The sequence below is a fragment of the Gallus gallus genome, chromosome Z, assembly GCF_016699485.2.
Source record: "Gallus gallus isolate bGalGal1 chromosome Z, bGalGal1.mat.broiler.GRCg7b, whole genome shotgun sequence".
NCBI lineage: Eukaryota > Metazoa > Chordata > Aves > Galliformes > Phasianidae > Gallus > Gallus gallus.
Window position 1 is genome coordinate 27,035,106 of NC_052572.1, and position 24,235 is coordinate 27,059,340.

Here is a 24,235-nt window from a genome sequence, read left to right on the forward strand (position 1 = left end):
GCATGCTTGAACTTTCCACTCAGGCAGCAAAAAAGTTAAGCCACTCGCTTGAATGCTTTGCTTTTTATATGTTCCTTAAGAAATGTCAAAGAACATTTCTAAGTTTGTTTCCAGATGAATTTCCAGCTCTGATACTCACCAGACTCTGGGCAAAAGATCTAAAATGTGCATTTTATAGACAGGCTTTTCATGCTCCTATATAGAGCTTCACAAACACTGAGCCACAAAATGCACCACCTGTTCATTATAAAGCAGGAGCTTATCATTTTTTCCAAAAAGAAACTGCACACCACCGCTTGTGCACCAACGTCACTGCATAGGTTGGGTGTGGGCTCATCCTGAAGTGACTGCATTCCCTTGATCTGTGAGCTTCTGCTACCCATGGTGATTACTAAAGTTGCGATCCTGCTGAACACATGGCATCTATTTCTTTGGGTGAGGCTACTTACATGCTGCATCTTTCAGATGGTGAAGAACCTTTTGTACAGGGTGCACTGATGCCATATTGTAGGGCAGAATTTATCCACATTCTATCTTGAAACTGTGTATGATTCTTGCAACACATACAGCGGGTTTACGCTTCAAGACTTCAGCTGTGCTACAGCTGCTTGTGGTAGAAGCTGTGTGATTTTTGATACTAGCAGTCATTTCATATGTCATGGTGACTCCTAAGTATGCTACAGGGATCTTACATAAACAACCTATTCAGCAAGTCTGCGCTGAGCTTGGGACATGACTAATTATAATTTTACATGGCTGAGTGAATCAGGACTGTACCATTCAAGAAAGGCCTGGCTGTAGAGTTACATTTAGTCATAACATCCACCAATATTTTACCTTTTGTCATGTACCGTGCTCCTAGCGACAGGAAAAACTGTTCAGTAAGAACCTCAAATTAATATTTTCTTCAGTATTGTTTCCTATATGCTTCTTGTGTAGGTTTTCACAATTTTCTGCTTCTATGTTTTTGCAGGAAATACAGTATGAAGCTCTGTTTTGTATGGCCATAAACTAATCTGCTGGCAGCAAAATGAGCAACCCTTCTGATTATCAGTTGTGTTCACAGCTCGTGGGCCCCTGAGTCACTCTGAAAACAGGATGTGTGGAAGAGAAAAATGTGAAAACCTAGTAATTATACTGTCTTAGACATACATCAAATCTTTCATTTTTTATTTTGCAAATCAGAGACAGTCATTTATTGAAAAAGCACCATTTCCTTATTGTTGTGTCCTATATAAATGGGCATCACATTGAGATAATCCTACACCTGTACTGATTATCTGCATGAACAAAAGCTACCCTAGTGCCTGAGTACTTATGCTTGGATGAGGATGTGAACTTTGTACAACTAATCATGCCAAATACACTCATTGAGATCATGCTGGTTCTATCTTAAAACATGTCTTATTTAAGACAACTGTGGTGAGCTGACCTTGGCTGGTTTCCAGATATCCACCAGTTGCTCTCTCAACCCCCTTCTTCAACAGGAGAGAGGGAAAATGTAAGATGGAAAAGCTAATGAGTTGTGATAAAGGCAGTTTAACAAGAAAAGGAAAAGCTGTTCATGGATGCAAAGCAAAAATAGGAATTTATTTGCCAACTTTCTGTCAGCAGGGAGATGTCCAGCCACTTCGTGGGAAGAAGGGCATCAGTATGCATAGAGGTTGCTTGGGAAGACAAACACCATATCCATTAATGTCCTTGCATTCTTCTCCTTTCCTCCAACTTTTACTGCTGAGCATAACATTCCATTATATGGAAAATCCCTTTGGTATATTGGAGTCAGTTGTCCTGGCAGTGTACCCTCCCACATCTTGCTCATTCCCAGCGTATTGGCTCTGCGTGCCGAGTGTGGTTTGGAGATGCAGTCTTGGTAAAGTGCAAGCACAGCTCAGATGCAGACGAAACTGCCTAAACACAAATACAAAGTGCAGCAAGCTGCCATGAGGAAACTCCATCCCAAAAAGACACTATACAAAATACACTTTTGTATAGTCATTACGGACAAAAGTGGCAATATACACATGCGATGTTTCATGATCAGTAGAAATGCTACAACTGACATTATATCAACAGTGCAACAGAAGTCCTTAACTTGCTGATGAAAGCAACCTTGGGTTTTGGTGGAAACCTGAACCAGAATATTTAACATCCTTCCTGCCTCAAAAACAAATGTATTTTCTGGAGATTATTCTTATTGTACATCTAGCAGAGGAGTCATGTCATCTGTGGGCTCCAGAGGGGAATAGAAACAGTTCTTCAAAACCACAGTGTACAGCAAGACAACAAATTCTATAGGCAAATGAACAACTCATGATACAATAAACTTGGTAAAATTCCACTTGTCATATTTAGTAAAATGAAAAATCACAGAATTACAATATGGGATACAGGAGACAGAAATATTTCCCGTTTTAATTAAAATGAGGCATTGTATAACAGGTCAAACAGATGGCACAAAGCTTTTTCAAATACAAGGGAAATTTCCATTTCCTTTTTTCCATGACTACTCCTCCTCATGTTTTCCCAGCCAACTTCATCTCTAGGGTTACTGAAGCCAACTGCATTGGCTGATAGTTGACCTACAGATAAACACTGTTAAGATACCGAGAAATTCAAAACCATTAACAGATGCTGTTGCAAAAGCAACAAAATAGAATCATGAACTTAAGAAATCGAACAAAGAAAATATTTTGTATTCTTTCATTTTTGAGCACTTTCAAGGTTAGGGAGAAGTTCTGTTTTGTTTAATCTCTTGGCTCTATTCAATGCAGCCTAATGGGTGGGGGATTTCACACACTGATGAAAAGTTTTCCAGTAGCATTAGTTATAACTGAAATAGGCCCCACATATATGACAGGAATTACTTCTATTCATATATGGTTATTAAAAAATAGCACAGAACATACGTTGTTTTACATTTAACTTTCTTCCCATCCTATGTGTTTCAGTCAGCATTTTTCTGTCATTTGGAAGAGGTAACATAAAATTGAAAACTTTGAATTGTTCATGCAAGCAGCAAGACAAGGTTAGTAAAATCTAATTTATAGGCATAAATGGATGGATTACTCATGGAAAAAGTTTTCTCTGTGATGTAGTCTTGTTGTGCAATTGGTTAGATACAGACAACAGCAGCTGTCTTGAACCTAAAATATTGATTATAGTTGCTAATGATGACTGGAATCAATAATGTGATCTGGCATGTCAACCCATATGTTCCTGTATCTCCAAGGCAACAATACATTTTAAAGCTGCTCACAATTTTATGTTTATAATATTTTATGTCAGGTACTAATTCAGAATAATGATTTTTCTGTGAGGCCTTTAGGTAACCTAAAATTTTGAGATATTAATTACTTGAATTACAGTCATTTTCTATCAAGCTACCACAGCAGTCACACCTGTATATGATCATCAGAACTGAGTAGATTGAAATAATTCTGTAAGACTTACTATAATATTTTCAAATCTTGTAATGAGCTTTCATGACTTCTAAGTGTCTTAATCAAATCTGAATGCTCTCACTTAGTGGAGAACATGTCATTGTTTCAACCTAAGTCCATTTTACTTTTTGTGTAGGCTGTACGTACTTTACAAACATATTTATTTGTATGTGAAACATAACCTGTGCTTCTGGTTGCATCACAAAATGTTTACTAATTAATCCTGTCTGGAACAAATTATTATAATGAAAAAACAATAAAGAGCAAAACTGGATACTCCAGAACTGGGCCTTGAGCTTTGTTTTATGGAAGAAACCTCTGCCAGAGTGTGGTATAAGGAGTGCCAGACCAATTTCTGGCTCTTCAACATCTTAGTCACTCTAACTAGCTGGTAATACTGTTCCATCTCCTCTCATGCAGGTGTAGGCATGATTCCTTTATCCCTCCATTACACTCTGCATTGGCAACATAAAAGACTTTAATGTAAAAGCTGTACATTTAATTTACATTTAATTTGACAGAACTTAAGTGCATCTTTCCTCACTTTCACTATGCTGCAGTGATACACAGTAAACATGTCAATGAGTGCTGGTTACTATGCAACTTCTGTGCTTGTAGGTAAGACATAAATAATACGAGCTGATAAAATTTGTCCACAGAGACATGCCAATATCCAGAACACCAGGCTAATCAGGACTTTTTGCTGAAATGTATTATAAATATGAACATTATTGTATCAAGAGTCACTGCAGGAACTCAAATCTATGTGGAAAAAGAACAGTACAAAACCTGCTGGAGAATCTGGGGCATTGTGCTGGCACTGCCATGCATAAAATTTCATTATTTTGGAGGGTTTCTACGCAGACCTATGACCCACTTCTGTTCCCACTGAAATCCATGGCAGATTTAATAGGTGCTCTATTTTTTTTTTTTTCATTTTAATTGGCACTCTATTTATAGAAAAATGTGTAACTTAAGATTATGTGAATTCTTGTCTTGCCTCATCTTCTGCTCCTCAAGGAATATTTCTTACTGAAGGACAAAATGCTACTCCATAGTAGTAATTCTGAAAGTGGCCACACGTGGTGTGTGCCATCATAGCATGTGTAGCAGACTATCCCATACTGGAGAACAGTCTTTTTTTGCCTAACTACTAAGATACCATAAGCACAGTTTATGACTAAGGTTTTGCCTGGATTTTACAGATTACCCCTCAGAATAAGATAAATAGTTTTATACTTCCCTATTTTTGACTTCTTATCAAGCAGCATTTGTCACAGTTAAAGGTCATCAGAAAATGCACTGATGAGGTATGAAAGCTGGAAAATGTGGAGCTCCTTCCCGTTAGTCAATCTTCATTCTCTTCTGCAATATCATATGTCAAAGGTAGATTCGTAGATACACTCCACTCTTATTTTATTAAAGTGAGCTGAGAGAAAAGTCCTCATGCTAACATGTCTGGAAAATATCAAGGTCATTTCCACTCAAAATATTTCATTCTCTGATACTGCAGTACTCAATATTCAGTTTTTGTGGTAGGTTTTATGTGGCCATCAGAACCTTAGAAGAGGAAAAGTGAAATGATAAAACAAAAATGCACATCTGCCATATAAAATTAAGTTAAAAAAAAAGGTAACAGATAATGTCAAGATAAATTGTGGTGTTACTCAGCTCAGATTTAAGAAACTTCTATTTGTTCCAGACCAATGCCTAAGGCAGGTGGGGACTCAAAAGCAGTGAGCTGAGGCACACCTGAATTGTGTTGCCCCTTAGTAAGTGTGTAGTGATTTGATGCTGAGCCACACAGGCACGGAGGGATGGTGTCAGAGGCAGTTCATTGGGGACTGACTGGTACATAGACTGCTCCAAAAGTAATGTCTCCTATTTATTTCCATGGAACCAGATACAACAGACAGAGAGAGCACATTAACAGTATTTGATAGAGCACATTCTCAGCTACAGAACACTAGTTTTCAACAGTCGCCAACAGTAGTTACGAGTTTTCATCAGCAATGAACAAGTGCCTGCATGCTGCCCTTCTAAAAAAATTCACTAGTGAAGGTGACCCACTGTCACTGTCACCACTCTTGAAATGTACCACCCACCACCTCACTGTGCACACATCCACTGTTTGGTCTCTATAATGCTTCAGCAAGTGTCAGTGACTGTCAGTGGGTGTCATTTTTTCCACATGGAGGAATTCAGCAACACAACTTTGTTTCATTCACACTCCATTTCAGACACCATTTGTCAGAGTGCCCCTCTGCTACCATCTGTCACACAGCAGCAACATGTAGTGGGTTACTGGTGGGAAGGTTTAACCTTTACTTCCATACCACAAACATCTGCCTCTGACATCACTGGCCAGCATCATAAAATAGGAGACATTACTTTCAGAGCAGCCCTTGTAAAACTGTCCTGCAGGTGAGGTGTGACTGCTCACTCTACACTTTACAGGGCTGACCTGGCAATACCCTAAGTATATGCTAATCTTCCTTTAAGTTCGTAAAAGCGATCAACATCCATTTCCATGACCTTTAAAGCTATTTCAATGATCCAGTCCACAAGTAATTTACAAGTATGTTTAATTAAAGCACTTCCATTTAGAAGAAGTTTCGGGTACGTTATTTCTGAGCAGCAACATTCATGGATGCTCATCCAGTTCTGGCACCCTGCTAACTTACGGTGGATGCGCTCAAGCAAGCTACAGTAAGCAGATATGAGCTCCCTTTGCCAGCACACCAATCTAATGGGCCTCCAGCCAGCTCCAAACTGAAAACTCGTGTGACCTTGTTAGGGTGACACTGTGCTCAAGTTAATATGCCATGCTCAGAGGCAGAGCGATCTGGACTGGGCTTCACAGATATGCTTTTGAACTGGAGCTGGCTTGTGTCCAGGCAGCTGAATGCACTTTCAGAGGGAATTTGTGCATGACTGCAACCAACCATGTAGACACAGTTCAGTATCATCAGGCTAAAGGCTATACCTTCTCTCCAAAAGACCTCCAATTCTACATGCATGCACTGCATTTCACATAATTTTCCCTTCTGAGCCAATGGAGACCTTTTGCATTATACTAACAAACTAACTATTACCATTGTCTTCTGGCATTACGTACTCCTACCAATTCCAATTTAGTAGGAGCTATTTGGAGTCTCTTATTGGAGGAGCCACCCATTTCCTTATGTTTTAAGGAACATTCCTGTAATTACTTTGGTTCTGCAGGGCACATGAAACACTATTATGTTTGTTCCAGTTTTGTAACTGCCATCTCTCACAGAGTAAAGTCTAGTTATGTTTCTTGTTCAAACTTGATATGAATGTCTGTGCACTACAGAAGGCTTGCTCAGTAAAGCTTGTCTTCTAAGGCACTGGTAAATATATACATGTTTTGACCATATTACATAATTAACAATTGTTTTAGTTCACATTACTTCAATCATAATTAAAGATGAAAAGAAAAAACACCCCAAAACCTAATGTATTTTCTAATTTGATGATTATAGGTAGTACCCAGTTCTTTTATGCACTTCAGAAGGGTTGCTGCAGTTATTTATCACAGTACATGAAAGCAAGAATTTCTACTACTTGCGTAGTTTTGTGTCTACAATTGGACCTTAAATTCATCCTTTCACTTCTTCTCACCCCCTCTCTTCTCTATATAAAATTATTAACAAAGCTGAATGTTCTAATGCTCTGTACCTCTGAGGACACGAAAGTCATGCAAATGAAAAGCAAAATGAGTGTGGAAAACCAAACTGAAAAGCAAATCCAAGCTCTATACAGAAGAGTAATAGATTATACAAAGTGCAAAGCAGAAAAAGACAGCTGTTAGATGTTAGAAAGTACTTAGATCAGAAAAGGCAAATCTAAAAATCAATTTAGATTTTTAGAATCTTAGAAGAAGGAAATTAGTTCCACTATTGAGTAATTGGGGAATAATTGAAGTGTGGTACTTCCAATGGAGAATAGGCACACAATACCATGTACCTTAGGCAGATATTCTGACAGTTTAGTTCTGGCTAGCAAGCATCTGCATGAAATGTTGGATTTTCCTTGAGCAGTGGAAGTGTACAGCTAAGACATCTAATATATCAACAAGAAATTCAAGGGCTTTTCTGACCACGTCATGAAATAACTCTGTACCTTTACCATGTAACATCTACCTGCTGTTAAGAGTGGCTAACATTAAGATATGATGCTAGGATCTACTTAATTTCATACATATTTGGTCATGAGCAGTTGCTCCTTTCTTTTTAAAAACTGCCCACATTTTTTTGTCATTGCATTTACTGCAACCTCCTCAGTAGTCATAACAGCTTATTTAAAATTGCATTAAGAATTTTGACACTGAACACTGTGAAAGCAAAACTTATGTAAAAGGTATCATTATTGATGTGTCTTTAAACAGCTGGAACAAAAAAAATGGATTAAAGCATATCAACTGGCACAATGAAATTAGAAAATTCAAATGATTTAATTAAGCAACTGAAGTTAGTGGGTAAATGTGGTTTGCCTGCAGTCAAGGAGACAGCTCATCTACCCAGAATCTAATAGCAAAAAAGAAACAAACAAAATTTCCTCCTTCCTGGAAAGGAAGAAAGAACCAGCTGTCACACCGCATGCATAACAGAGATCTATCTGAAGGACCAGTATTCAGATTTTCATTACAATGAGCAAGAAGTGTTATTAAATTGTCTGTCTGACTCAGGAATCTATGTTGCTCATTTAAATGACAGTTAAACAAGCAAAGCTAACTTGATCTTTGAATCTCCTCTGGGTACCTTTATTCCAACTCACTTAAATATCTTAGAAAGTATGCCCATAGGAGACATCTTCAACAGGAAAGGAGAGGAATCTGTGAGAACAATGAGGAAGCCGCTACATAAATGGACGGATTCCCACCACCTCCAAGGAGGGTAAGAGCAGAGTATGGATGATCTAGCCCATGTGTGCAAGTGCACCAATTTCCTATGGGATTTCAGTCAGATGACAGGGAAAGAGAGGAACTCAGCTTCAGTTACCCAAACCGTTTGCTCTGTCACGAAAATCCTGCCAGGGCATTTGGAAGGCTGTTTAAGCTGTGCCTTCAGGTCCCCCGACCTGTAAAATAGAAGCAACAGAGCATCCCACCTCCCATTGCAGCTGTGTTGGGAAATGCATTAGAGACTGTGAGCTGTTCAGCTTGTGATATAGGCCATGACTGATCACTGCAGTTACACCATTACCCTTAATCTAGGCCATTATGAATAAATTAAGGCTCTTCTATGTCTTCAGTGCTTCAAGAAAAAGACTGTGGAGGCATTCCTTAATTAAAAAGAAGTTTTTCATCATTGTATGCTTTTAAATCTTTTTAACCTTAAATAAGAACATCAATTTAAAAAAAAATCAAAATCAAACAAATCTTGGCTAAGCAGTATAGGTAAGAAAGATCTGTTCAACCAAAACATTGTATCAGTCAGAAACAGCAATTTAAATAAATTTAAATAATTCCATTACAAATTGTCTTTTTTTTTTTTAATAATAAAAACACATTTTTATTATAAAAACACATTCAGCTATCCAACCGTGCTGGATGTTAATATGTAGGTCTTTGTAAAACCTAAATTAGATTACAATGTTAGTAGGTCATAATGGATCTATTGTTCTTCTACCATGTACATCCCTGTGCAATTCTGCTGCTGATAACAATTCAGCTCCAGGAATCCATGCTGAAGGAGAATGCCCTATCTTTATGTCAAGTCATCTAATGAAAGCAAATACAAAGAAATCATATACTGTGGAAAAGCAGGTGCTCAGATAAGTACTTCCTTCCTCCATTAACACTGAAGACAACAATCTCAGGCATCTTTCTGGTGATTCAAACTCTACCAAAAACCACCCAGTGTGGCCATTCAAGCTGGAGGTGCAAGGCTCACCACTGGAATAGAAATGAAGAGAGACTCTTCTACACAAGAGCAAATCTGTCTGTGAGCTCACTATCACCACACTGTACCTGCACACACACCATGAAATGTTCAAATTTCCATGGCAAAAATGTTGTTTTCCCAATGAACTTTCTGGAGACACCACCTGCAAAGGATAGGAGTGAGGAGGAACAGAGATGTCCGTATGTTCTGCAGAAACAAGACAGTGCAGAGGGGATTTGCAGTCCAGGCCTGGGCATGTTACCAGGTGGGTCATAAACTTGAAAATAAGTGTTGAGATCTTGCAGAAGAACAAGGGTATTTGCTGGTTGATTTTGTTACTGTTCTGTAATCTGAATGTGAAAAAGTATCATTTCATGTAAAACTGCAAGGGAAGCAATTGCAGGAGACAGGCAGGAGCCTGTACAGGTCCCAGCCCCCTCACCTGCAGCAGGGCCATTGCGTAGATGGGCCCCAACACCTGAACACACAGAAAAAAAGCGAGCTGCTGGCAGCAATCCTATGCACTGCCCTCTGGTAGCAGATTTCATCACCTACCCACGCCATGACTTGTATACGCACAGAGCTCAGCCAGCAGCGTGCATGCTGGGCACCCAGATCACAAGGGGCTGGATCCTTTGACTTTGAGCATGACTTTTCGGCCAGGTCACATTTAGATCAATTCACAAGGTGAATTTGCTTGTAATCCCAGGGCTGCTTCTGCCTCACAGCGCAGCTGCCTGCTAAGTGTCCTTGAAAATTGCTCCATACATTAAGATAAGCAAGCTCTGTGGAACATCTGGCTTGTTTAACCAAGAATAAAACTGCGTAATTTAAATTGGCAAAGATGTACCCAGAGCCTCTCATTCCTCTCCAACTTAGCGTAGTAACCAACTAAGTGTAGCATACTTGGAATGCTGTTAACTTTCTCACAATAAAGCTTAATTCCTTTTAAATATAGGGAAGAAAACTGCGAGTAAACTAAAGAGTCAAAAGTATCTAGTTGCAGGAGAAAGCCTGGAGCCTCCATTGTTGGAAGGCTTTAAAAACACATCAGGCAAACATCTGCCAGGAATGACATGGGAATATCTCAGCCTTCCCTAAAGGAAGCAGGTGGATCAGATGACTCTGGAGAGGCCCTTCTAACCCTGTTTTTCTGTAAGTCTGCCTTAAAGTACTTACCTCCAGCTGAACTTAGCCAGATGCCAGTTTACATAGGCCAACACTAGTGCCAATCTTTGCTCACCTCCAAATCTGGTAAGAGTATCACTGGACCCATGAAAAAGCCAGGTGAAGATTTTATGATTTTACATACTGCTATCACCAGTTATGATTAAAACTGTCACAAAATAATAACAAATACTAAGAGTTAACTGTGTCAGAGTTAGAATTCCCTACTCACATCATCAGACTTCAGGTGTCTAAACAGCAGCTATGCTGTATCTTTAGAAATATTTCTTTTAGAAGCACTTCTTTTTGCTTTGGCTGACCCACCTCCATAATATACAATACACTCATTTGTGTATACTTTCCCCATACAGATAGCTGAAGCCTGGCAAGAAAGTCTATTGTTTCATTTATATCCACACCAGCAGCAGAACCACAGCAGCTAGCTATACCCAGGCAGCTGCCGGGCATGCATTCAGCAAGCTGCTACTCAACTATCAATTAGGAGTTGTTACTGTCACTGTTAATCCAGCAAAGAAAGTAAAAAATAGACACTTTTGCTGAACCAGAGGCCTGGATTTAGACAAGTGAAATTCCTTAACTGTTGAAGTGAGCAGCAAGATGTTTCTACCGAAGTTCCAAACATGGTTCTTAAACCCCAGTGTTAAGGACATTAAAAAATATTCACTTCATTAAATAATTGGCAAAAAGCATGCCAGAAACTGCACAGAGACTACTCATATCTACTTATCTTTAAACTCAGGTTCAGGTAAAACTTAGGTTAGGGTCTTGATTAGAAAGTGTGATTCACATCAGCACAGGATAAATTCACCATCACAGCTTTCAGGTCCTGGAGTGGGGGTTTCATCCCAGCTGTAGAGATGCTTGAATTTGACAAGGGTGCCTGGGGAAGTGCTCAAGGCCAGGCTGGATGGGGCCCTGGGCAACCTGAGTTAGTGAAAGGTGTCCCTACGTGTGTGAGTGGGGGGTGGGTGGGGGCTGGAACTGGATGATCCATAAGGTCTGCTCCAACCCAAACCATTCTGTGATTCTGTGAAAATCTATGCACTTACACTACAGCTGATTTGTTTTTTAGCCACCAAGGCTTCCTCTCTGGGATGCACACTTCCTGGAGGTGACCCCTCCAGAACCATCTCTAAGACAATAACCACATTCAGAGTGAAAACAAAACAGTGCTGGGACTGAATCTAGCAGTGAGGCAGAATGAAGCCAGTAAACAACCAGGACAGCTTACCATGGCAAATGCCTTCCTGCTGAACCAGTCTTGTGGGCTGTCCCTCAGGTTACTCTGCGCAAGCTCTTCTACTGGGCTGTCTGTTGTAAAGCTTAAATTATAGATATACGTGGAGCACAGCATGTCAGCAGGAACCAGACAATTTGCTCCCTCTAAATTAAATAAGAAACAGCAGATTCCAGCCACCACGAGTCTGCTGATGAAGGTTTGAATCTTGCTCCAACGTTAACCCTTAGTTTTTCATCTCCAGATGTGGAGCAGCATGCAGCACCAGTCAGTCATGTTCCCATTTTGTTGCTAAACAGCCACATTCCCTACCCGTTGTTATTCACAGAGGCCATTTCTTTGCAACCCTGGACCACTTCTGAGCTAACTTTTGGGTTAATGGCAAGAAATTTTACTGCTGGCTATTCATTCACAGCAGTGCAACAACCACAAAGAACTACCCTAATAACACCCACAGATAGCATGGAGACCAATGACATGTGAGAGCCTGGAACTCACATATTGAAACATACATTCCTTGGCTCTTACTCATCACAGGAGTGACTACTCAGCTAAAATGCCATAGATAAGATAGGGGTAGTTGTTCTCAACTTCTTGGAGCTGAAATGTCAGAATAAGACATATTTTCTACTTTATGTCTTTCTTAACTGAAGAGTACTCCTCAGCAACTTGTCAACAGCACCGGTGATGCTTACACATAAGCAGTACATTCGAACATGACAATAAGGATGATAATGAAAATCTATTCTCAAAGGGCTGTGTAAACAATAGTCAGAGTAGAGAGCCAGGACATGCTGGTAAAAAAACAACAACAACAACAACAACAAAAAAAAAACAGCACACAGAAAGCACACTCAATATCCATTTCAATTTCATTAATTTCATGCAATGAGTGACTCTTTTCTCACTGAAGTCTATGGCACTCACAATCCTGGCTGCAGAATGAATTCCAGCATGACATATTGTTGCAAGAACGTGACTGGCAGCTGTAGAAGGATGTGGGACTTAATGAAGATGATGTAGAAAAGCAGATGAGCTTTTGCAAACTCTTAAAATGACTGTAGCAGCTGGAAATCTTGCCTACGTCACCTAGCCTGTCAAGCTCCACTTTGCAGATATGCCCTCAGCCCCAGTAGCCCATCTGCAGTGACGCTGCACTGTTCTCTGCTTCATTGTCCAATTACTCTCACTGTTAGAAAAACCTTCTTAATAAGTTGAGATTTTTCCATTTCAGCTTCAGGCCATTGCACCTTGTCTTTGCTTCTTCTGAGAATGTGAATAATTCCCTTATTTCATTTATACTATTATTGCTGCAATTATTTATAGTCTGTTATTGCAAATCTCTCAGGTCCCCCATCTGATACAGCTCTTTGAGCATCTTCTTTCTACAATATATTTTACTTTAATGTCATCATCCATGACTACCTTTGTATCTTCCTCATTTTTTAAACAATTTTAACATTATGGGGACTAGATTTCATTCACCATTCTCAGCATAGCAAGATTACAGCTACATGAACCTGGGAAATTGCGGGTGTGCTTTATGTGACAGTGACAGATAGATTCAGAAGGCCTTGACAACACAGTTTTCAAATGGCAATTCACACATTTTAAACACGGAATTTTAAGAGCCAAGCTCCAATAATTCAAAGCATGTCACAAATATTGTCTTTTCTTCATTCTTGTGCTGCAAAACATGGGGACAAGCTAGCATTCCTAAAATTAATTTTAAAAAAGAGAAATATGTTTTTATCTATCAGGGTGATAGTAATTCCTTTTTACACATATCAAGATGAATTTAAAATTTAAATCATGAAGAATATTTCCCTAAAAAATACCAACACTTTCAATAATAATAAAAATTAAGAAATACATCCACAAAGTTTATTGTAAAAACAGCCCAGTCTGAATACATAAAATAAATGTGGCTTTAATAAAGGAAAGCATTAAGAATAGCACAGTTAGGATTGGCTAAATAACGTAGAGGTTTACATCTATCTGTGGCAACAATCTTAATAGATTTTCTCACCTTTTATTTGTGGAATCATGTCACTTATTACTACCTGCTGGCTTACTGATAGAATTGCCAGATTATTCAAAGTCTTCCCAAATTTTCATTAAGACAAAAAAATCATAGAAACATAGAATGGTTTGAGTTGGAAGGACCTTTAAGATCATCTAGTTCCAACGCCCCTGCTACAGGCAGGCACACTTCCCTCTAGACCAAGTTGCTCAAAGCCCCATCCAGCCCGATCTTGAATGCTCCCAGGGTTGGGGGGCATCCACAACCTCACTGGGCAACCTGTTCCAGTGTCTCACCACTCACAGTAAAGAATTTCTTCCTACCATCTAGTCTAAATCTACCCACTTCCAGTTTAAAGACATTTCCCCTTGTTCTGTTGCTACATGCCCTCATAAAAGGTCCCTTCCCAGCTTTCCTGTAGGCCCTCTTCAGGTACTGGAAGGCTGCTATTAAGTCCCCCCGGAGCCTTATCTTCTCCAGGTTGAAGAGCCCCAGCTCTCAAGCCTGTCTTTATAGAAAAGGTGTTCCAGTTCTCTGAACCTCTTTGTGGCCCTCCTCTGGACCTGCTCCAACAGCTCTACATCCCTCTTGCGTTAGAGGCCCCAGAACTGGACGCAGTACTACAGGTGGGGTCTCATGAAAGCAGTGTAGAGGGACAGAATCACCTCCCTTGACCTGCTGGTCACATTTCTCTTGATGCAACGCAGGATACAGTTGGTCTTCTGGGCGCTGTAAGTACGAACTTCCAGCTCTCATCAACTGACACACCCAAATCCTTCTCTTCAGGGCTACTCTCAAACCATTCTCTGTCCAACCTGTATTTGTGCTTGGGACTGCCCCAACCCAGATGCAGGACCTTGCATAATCTACTGACATTCTACTCATCACTAAAAATCTACTAACTGCTGTTCTCCAGATTCAGCCATCCAGACACTGAAGACATACTACTGTAGGCTGTTTCTATTTCCACAGTATTTCCGCTGAATTACTTGAGTGCTTCCAGTCATCAATAAGTACAACTCCTAGACATGCCTCCTGACACAGTGAAGCATTTTTATTTTCATTTTACCAGACAAAGAGGGATAGAAAAAGGGAGCTGCCCAAAGAATATTTGAAAAGACTTTTACAGAGCCAGGCCATAAATTGAACCTAGGTCTCCTGAGCTCCTTGTTCAGCATCTTCACCACATTCTTTATAAAAACAAGCAAACAAACAAAAAAACCAACAGATTTTGCAGTTGCAAAATTCTATGAATCGTTCATTATATGCAAATAAGATTCATCTTTCTGTATCAGAAGACCTTACACTGTGTTGGTGCTGAAATGACTAACTACAGAGACTGGGACAAAATGGATCTTCAAAGAAAAACACTGACATAAAGGAATTGCAAAAACACAGCTTTGAAGGGGTATGGGCTTACATTTTAAAGTACTCAAGTAAAGAGAGATAATGGTTATGATAGTAATTTTGCATACTAATTATGTGATAGACTTCAGTGGAAAAGATGGGGAAAAAAAACTGATTCAATCAAAATAAGCCTGGAAAAAGAGGGCTCTCCTGGTGCCAACAGATAAAGACAGCTCTGCAGTGTTACATGTGAGAAAGATGTGTCAGGACAGCACGTTATTAGGGAAGAATTAAGCTTCTACATAGAGAACAAATAATCCTGATAGTTGTCAGTCCTGACAATTTCTGGATACGATTGATGGTAAATTTCTTGACAAGTAGCATAACCCATACCGCTATGGTTCAGTTTTAGGTTGGTTTTCCAACAAGTTTTTCGCCTCAGAAAAGAAGATAAGATCTCACCTGTATGATCATAAGCTGATTCACTTAAACACAAATAAAATGATGATACATATAATTAATTTTTTCATTGTAAAACATTAAATATTGAAAAACTAAGAGAACTGGTGGGTTTTGAAGAGTTTGGAATTACTTCAAATGCTCATCAAATATACTAACAAACAAAAATGAAAGTGTGTTATGTATGTGATGCACACGATACCAAAATTAAAGATTCTGTAAGTGTAAGTCTATCACTACATTAATACTTGATTACACTTTTCAACAGAAGTAATGACTATACATTCAAGGGTAGTATGTCTAATGGAAGAACAAAAATCACCAAAATGAAGCAGAACAGAAACCCTACAGGTCTTGCAGTGGAGTAGACAGCCTCTGTCCTAAGACGTGCTATAGGAGAACAAAAGGAACGTTGTATTTAAGGAAGAAAGAGGAGCTGTTCCCTGAACTGCTCAGTGAGATGTACAGTTTGAGTTCACTAGCAGATAAGGTTTTAAGACAAATATGGAAGATAACATAAACTTGAATATGTTTGGGAAATGGGAGAAAACACAATGTGGATTTATCAGAATTGGATTGTGCCCAGCTCACCTGAGTCCAGTTTTCAACAAGCAGTTTGAATTTTTCAGCAAAATATTTAGATCTAGTCCATGTGGAACCCAGCAAAGCATTTGATTACCCTACACAGGAAACTATTAGTTAAGCAGAAAATCCTGGCAATTCTGTACAAGAGATGTCAGATGGGAACGTACACCTTGAAAAGAACATGATGAGAAAATATTAGGTTAAAAGGGTTGCTTATAATCTGTGATCAGCCATCAGACCAATTTATTTCATATCACCAACAATGTAGCCACAGAAATTAGAAACTAGATAATAAATTTAAGGGCCCAAAGTTGGATAGTGCACATAATAGAAAATCAACCCTAAACTGAAAGACAGAAAATGCCTAAAAACCTATGAATTGTCATGCAGAAGTCACCTCTCTCCTTTGATTAATGGGTAAGTTCCCATCTCTTACACTCCAAATTATATGCTGAAATGTGGTGGATACCCGCAACAGAGACTATAGAGCTATCAAGTGAATCTGGAGAAGGGGCAGACTAAAGGTACTTCTATCAAGGAGAGTACCAACATCAACATTACAGGGCTAGGATGAGAGCCTCTCTGGAACTCTATATACCCTTCAACACCATCTACTTTTCTGTTTTGTCAGTCTTTAGAAAGTTGGATTCAAGCTGGGAGACAGGCTGATGATCTATCACCTGGCAATCCACTGGTGACAGGTACTGCCTATCACCAATAGAGTGCCTGAAAGTTCTGCTAGATTAGTTTAGAGAAAAGAGAAATGAGAGCAGGGAGAGAAGGACGTCAAGTAACAAAAGAATTAGAAAAAAAAAACCAATTCTGAAATGAATTTAGTGTAAAAAGCAGAAAATAATTAGGTATCCCAGGAGCAAGACATTCAGGTAAACCTTGACAAACCTTTACAGTAAACTTCACTGGGGAAAGAAGCAGGGGGAAAAAAAGAAAATCAGGGAATCCTCTGCCACCAAACAATCCTGGGAAGGGTTGCAACATGATGCACAATCAGTTTATGGCTTCCTTATGACTTACACACCATGACACCAGACTAAACTTACCCTTCCCTCCTAGCTTTCTGCCTAATATTATAAACAGATGCTTCCCCTTTTGAAAACATTTGCAGCAAGGGGATAATTGACCTTACAAGAATAAAACATATTTGTATCAATCCTGTCCAGGTATGTCCTAAAATAGCCCAGGCTCAGGAAAGCAGAATTTCAATCAGCAGAACGAGAGCTAGAGTCCATTCAATTCCTATAGACGGATTGATTTATATTACATTCTCTAAATAGACAGAGAAGCAGAATTTCATGGCATCATTTCATTTCACAGAAACAATTCCCTTGTAAACAAAATTGAACAATATTTCAACACGTAGAACAATGTTATCTTGTATATAAATTCAAAGACACCAGTGGTGACGAACTTAAATGCGATTTGAAATTTAAAGGAAGTGCTATTATACTGCATTTCCTCAGTTGGTACATCTGTCTGCCACTTCTTGCAAAACACCACCTGCATCAGAAAATTTGACCATTTTCCTGTCAAATACTCTATCCTCTCTCAGATGATGATATCCAAAAAAAAGACTGTGAAACTCAAACACAGTGGGAAGAGAAAGGGCTAGTTAATGAAAATGGCAAGAGTTTACAACACCCTGAGGGATGAGGAATGAAATTTGCATTTAAAATATGAGTAGGAAACACACAGTGTGTCAACAGATCATTTTTGCAGCAACCATGGGACATGGAAGACACAATCCACTGTCACTTTGAATAACTGATGAGCCCATTGTGTCTCACTATCCATGTCCTTAGTTTACTCCTTTTCCACCGCCAAGCAAAACAGCCTATCTGACCAACACACAGAACTCCCTCAGTACAGCTCTCCACTGCTTGCCCTTCTACAGAGGAACAATTCTCTTTCACACTTGCCACCAGATAAAGACCTATCGGGAATTTTCAATATTCAGACTGTAATCCTTTCCACTTTATTCTACAAATCTGAATGTCTCCAGAATGTTACAGATTATCTGTTCACAGGTTTGTGTTAAGGGAATATAGTATTTCTTATCACATATCTGCAGTTACACCCTAATCACCTCATTATCCAATTAAGAAACCTCCATGTTAGTAGTCAAGAATACTGGTCCACTGCAAACTCTTCAGTAACATTTCTTTCTATTCCTCGTTGTACTTTCCATACTCTACAGGCACAACAAAATATGAAATATGAATTTATTCTGTTTGTTATTTTTAATACTCACCACCTTTTCCCATCCTTTCCAAAGAACCCAGGTATTAATATCCTGCCACACCAAACACAGTTCTGGAACACAGATATCAGATCTGTGCATACTCCCACAAAATTACTATTCATAGAATCATAGAATCACTAAGGTTGGAAAAGACCCACAGGATCATCCAGTCCAACCATTCGCCCTTCACCAATGGTTCTCGTTAAACCATGTCCCTCAACACAACATCCAAACGCTCTTTGAACACCACCAGGGTCGGTGACTCCACCACCTCTCTGGGCAGCCCATTCCAGTGCCTGACCACCCTTTCAGAGAAGTAGTATTTCCTAACGTCCAGCCTGAATTTTATTCTATTTTATTCTATTACTCATGAGCACACATTAAGAAAATGCAAACAAACTTAAAAACTTCTCCTTATTTTCCTCCAGAAAACTTTAAAAATATATACTTCTGGATGAATTTTAGTGAACGCTTTTATTAATAGAAGTAGGTATCACAGGAAAAACTCCCCAGAATATAGCTCAGTTCTTATTTTATGATGTTGGCCCACTATGTCAGAGGCAGATGTTGGAGTTGAACCTTCCCACCAGTATTTCATTACATGTTGCCGCCGTTTAACAGATGGCAGCAGAGGGGCACTCTGACAAAATGGTGTCTGACATGGAGGTGTGGATGAAGCAAAGATGTAATACTGAATCCCTCAATACAGAAAAAATGGCACCTACTGACATTCATTGATGCTTGCTGAGCAGTGAGGCAGTGTGTGGTGCATTTCAGGAGTGGCAGCTGTGGGTCACTTCTGCTGGTGCTGATTGTTACGACAGCAGCACGCAGGCTCTTGTTCATAGCTGATGAAAACACACAGCTCATAGTGGTGCGTGTTGAAAAACAGTGATTTGTAGCTGAGAATGTGCTCTGTCAAACAGTGTTATTGCGCTCTTTGTTGTAGCGTCCACAGAAATAAATAGGAGGCCTTGCTTTCAGAGCAACTTATGTATATTGAAAATAATTTTTGAGGTATCAGCTATTTAGCTTATTACTGGAACCCACATTGCACATCACATGAGTGAATGATGTTTCTAAAGAATATCTTATTTCCAAAGATAAATATAAAAACTTGAAGTACTGACACAGCTGCCACACAAGCTGGGCTGTATTTTAAAGCCACACTCTGTCCCACAATGCTCTAGTGGGGAAGAAAAAAAAATAATAATGTGCAAAGCACATTAGCACTTTAACTGCTTTGACATCCTCCAATACTGTAATACTAAATAAAATGTGCCCTTGTTCATATTACACATGCTACAGCCTTACAGGCAGAGAAAACCCTGCACAGAGAAAATGAGTAATCCATAGCACAGAGGAAAAAAATGAAACAAACAAACAAAAAAACTGTCCTCAAAGAAATCAGGAAATTCCACTTCATGTTGTCCAAAGATTGCATCCAATATTGAAGAATGCATCCAGTAGAGAAAAGCATATCCTAACATCCTCGCAAGTTTCTTGTACCCCTAATGATAACAAAGTACTGTAAGAAGTTGTATTAAAGTCAAGGGCAACAGATCAGTTGTCTGCCTCATCTTAGTAACTCAGATGATGTTAATGGCAAGGGTAGTGGAACATGCTTGTGAGTCTTCATTAGGTATTCAAAGAACAACACAGGAAAGGTGTACTGTAAGCACAAAGTTTTGTTATTATATTTTCTCCAGCTGCACAGAAAACATACAACACAGACCTGACATTTTTAACAACATAAGCTTCCACATAATTTGCTGAGAAACCTTGCAGCAATAACAACCACAACAACAACAACAACAAAAAAAGAAGGCCAAATTATCCCTCAGACACAGGTATGAAATGATGTGGGTCAGAGAGATTCATGCACATACCTATTTTGTATTATTCCCAAAGGATGCATTCTGTCTCTCTTAGGCTGTATACAGCTCCACTGAGGTCAGTTATATAGATCCTGGCTCTGCACTTCAAAAACGCAGCCATGAGAACAGCTCCTTCGATTACTGTCAGTTCAGGCATACAACGATCTTATGAGCAAGTGAAATCTTTGATAGCAGCACATTCTGAAGACAGTATTTTTGCAAGTGATCCTAAGGCAGGATACTATCCCGTGATACGTAGCTGTTGCTTTCTCTACCCGTGAGGCTTTCCTTTTCTTTATTAGATTAAGTTACTGCTGTAGACATATTCTTGCTTTGTGTCCTTCACCAAAAGAACTGGAGGCAAGAGTCTCATTGATTTAAGACCTGAGGGTGAACTAGTAATCTCAGTGCTTCGGGAACTCGTTTGGAAGGGAGGCTATAAGGTCTTTAAGGAAAAAAGATAAAGGAACACCAAACACACTGAGTTCACACAGATTATATGAACTCCAGAAGGCCCTTTCATGTCCTTTATTTTCTCTTTTGACTTTACACTCTATAATAAAAACAGCCAACTATCCCAAAGAATCCAGGCCTACTGTAAGTCCAAAGGCATTTTCAGGTGAATTGATGTTGCAAAGTTTCTAGATCCTTACATCCATCAGAATTCCCAAAAGGAAAGTTAATGTGATGGTATTTCCATTTACCAGGGTCACTTTTCAAGGCAAAGGCAATGCCTGACTGGTTCACTAAGCTTCTTGGCAATCTTTTCCAGCTTTTTTTTTTTTTTTTTTTCAAAGGGACATCACCAAATATTCATAGATGTTTACCCATTAGCATGAAACAAAACAGAGATGTGGAGACCTGTCTAAAAGAATAAGCAACTATTAAACTATTATGCATAATATTTAATGTACCACTTGACTCTTTACAGTTCTTTGTACATATGAACAGACTATTTGCAGAATACCCCACAAAGACAGCAGGTCCTCTCATCCCAAATGATGAAACCTGTGACAAAAAAAATTCCCTGTCTGGTGAAGCCCCACTGAAACTGCCTGCTCAGTACTGCAGGAGAAGCCAGTGCTGGAAATAAATTTTCTGAATGCTTTTCTCTGGTCTCTCAGACAGTCTGATCTTAGCCCTGGATAATGCCTAAATGCTTTTGGAAACATTAGCCCCGTGCTCTGCACATCGTAGTGCACAATTAATAACATCATAGCAGATATGTAGTAATGTGAGTAACAGCTGATGGACATATGCTGGTTAAGTGAGCAAGGGGAGGGCTCTCTCAGACTGCTCTTGGCCACAGGACCTTGCAAAACAGCGGTGGCAATGCCAGCTCTCCATCCTGAAGCCATCTTGTGCTCCTACCTTATCAGCCACCTTGCACCTGCAGCTGCCTGACCTCTTGATAGCTGAAGAAGTTCAACTCAAACAGATGCAGCAAGAACTGAAAGAGACTCAGAGCCACACAAAGAAACAAAGCAATGTTCATGCATTTCCCAGGCAGATGATGAAAGGTCTCATTACTACAAAAGCCACCTCACACTCCCCACAAGCTTCAGCACCCTCACTGGATGCTATATCCCTCCCCCTTCGTCCCCCCCCCCCCCCCCGTTATCATTAGCACAGTAGGGCTGCTTTTCTCACAGGTGTGTGTATTCGCAATAGAAACTCACTGTTTTATTCTGCTTTTCTTGTACAGATCTATCTGGGCTTGAATACTCATGCATGGTCAAAGCCAAACATCACTCACACAATGCACACAGACCCTTCCACTGCCACAATGCCTATGCAAGGCTATGGTTGTGCCAAGGCATAGAAACTCCGTGCAGACTTTTCCTGGCTCCCAGGGCACAGAGATCACTTTATAAGGGGTGGCTGGCTCCATGCCCCTCCTTAAACAGGCAGAGATCCTGTGAGGATGCTAAGCAGGGGAGAGACCTCTTCAGTACAAGATCCTCTTCTGGAGATAACACCAGACGTTCAGACTCAAGCACATCCAGCTGCTTTTTAACTTACTTGAAACAGTAAAATAGATAAATAAAAACAAAACAAAATAAAATAAAAATTATTTTACAATAATTTCTGCTTTAGAAGTCCAAAAGGTTAGATGTGAAAAGGGATGGATAATGCAGGGGACACTCTTCTCCCCTCAAGTGAATCTATACCTCCCATAGACAAATAAGAAAGACCATAAACTACTAGCATATACAAAGTTATGTCTAACTGTGTACTGCTGTGGAACTGGGGCCTTGCTATGTGTTGCTGCACTCAGTTCACAAAATATTTCTGTAACAGTAACAGGCCATTTGCGAAAATGAAGTTCAGTCTAGAGTACAGCAGACCATGCAACAGTGAGCATCCAACTGAAGGCAATTTGTCATGCAGAAGTTCTGCAAAGAGAACTCTGTTTTCAGAGTACCACTTAAACTAAGCCATCCTCCTGAGGACCCCAGTCAACCCTCTTTTACGTAATAGATTTTTCTTGTTTGAAGCAGCGTATGTTTGCAAGGACATGGCTGTAGCAGCCAATGTCACATCCAAAGCAGAATGAGAAAGCAGAGCCTTTTCCACCCTGCCCCTGAGGCCACAAGGAAGGAGAGCTGTAGGGGGGCAAACATAAGGAAGTGCTCTCTCCGCATTTACCTATGCATCAGAAATACCATTTGCAGGTGTAATCCATTTACATGAAATTAAATCTTGCCCTTTTTTAACAAGTCTCTGCAACATCAACCATTTGCCCATTTGGATGGCCTGGACAATCATTTGTTACATGCCAATGCGAGATAATCCACTCTGAAGTCATTAATGCAGTGTCGAGATCTGGCTGTAGTGGAATCATGACACAACTGGGTACGATTCAAAACGGGCTCCGCTCTGCAAATAACATATAAAGAAATATGTTATGACATTTAAGAAGCATGGAAAGGCAAACAGTGCTTCATTTGAGGAACCATCCCATAACCGAAAGCGACCAATAGCATCACACTAAAGTCAGTTTAATTCAAGACTTTACTTCCAAGGAACGAAAGCATACTCTGCTCCTTAATCATTTCTGGATGAAGAAGCTCGCTGAGGCTCGTGTTGCCACCAAGATATTAAGGGCACAGAACACATTACTAACGTGAAATAGCAGGACTACAAAGGTAAATATGAAACAGAACCACTGGGGCTCAGCTGTGAATTTTAAGAGTGACATGAACAAAATCACATTTGCTTTTTAAGGATCCATCCTCTTTCTTTAATTCACCAAGGTATAACTGGATGTTCAAAAGGTTACACGTGTAGAACAAAACCACCAATTCTCCTTCTCAAAATAAAAGGTTAAGCTTGTAATTACAGGACTTCGGCATACCATTTCGTGCAATTACTAACTAACTACAATCCCTGATCTCGGAATGCAGATGTAGTGATTTTTCTCCTCAAAAAGCAGCGCCCGCCTCGTTTAAGCCAACTTCTGCTACGGGAGGGAGGAAACACGCACTCGAGCACGCGGCGAAGGGACACCGAACTCGAGCAACGCTCCTTTGGCAACAGCTATCCTCGGCGCGTGTGCCGGCACGCCTCGCGGCGCTGCCCAGGACGGAGGGCCCAGCAACACCCCCTCCCCGCGGCGGGGCGCGGGATCGGCGCGTGCGGGAACAAAGCCGCCGCAACCCGCTGCCCGGCACAGCCCGCTCCCACCGGGGCTGCCCCCACCGCCGGCCACGCGCAGGGGCTGGCAGCGGAGCCGCGCGCCTCTCTCCGCAGGAGGAAGCCCGTTGCGGGGGCTCAGCCCGCGGCACGCACCGCGCCGCCACTCACCGCGCCGATCCGAGCCGGTGTGCGGGCGCGCCGAGGCGGCCGCAGGTGCCGCGGAGGAGGAAGCGGGGGCGGGCGGCGCTGGCGAGCCAACCGGGGCCCGGCG

The 24,235-nt window shown here is 40.4% G+C and overlaps 1 long non-coding RNA gene across 2 annotated transcripts; it reads right to left on the bottom strand.

Annotated features, from left to right (window-relative positions):
* Positions 1–1,566: 1,566 nt before the first annotated feature.
* LOC107052277 lies at positions 1,567–24,191 on the bottom strand. 2 transcript variants are annotated; one of them, XR_005843095.2, is made up of 3 exons: positions 24,133–24,191; positions 20,338–23,205; positions 1,567–1,911 (listed from the first exon to the last, which is right to left on the bottom strand). It is a non-coding gene; the product is annotated as an uncharacterized LOC107052277 (long non-coding RNA). The 2 variants fall into 2 exon arrangements; XR_001464672.4 differs by lacking the exon at positions 1,567–1,911 and having other exon boundaries at positions 20,119–23,205.
* Between the last annotated feature and the right edge of the window lie 44 nt (positions 24,192–24,235).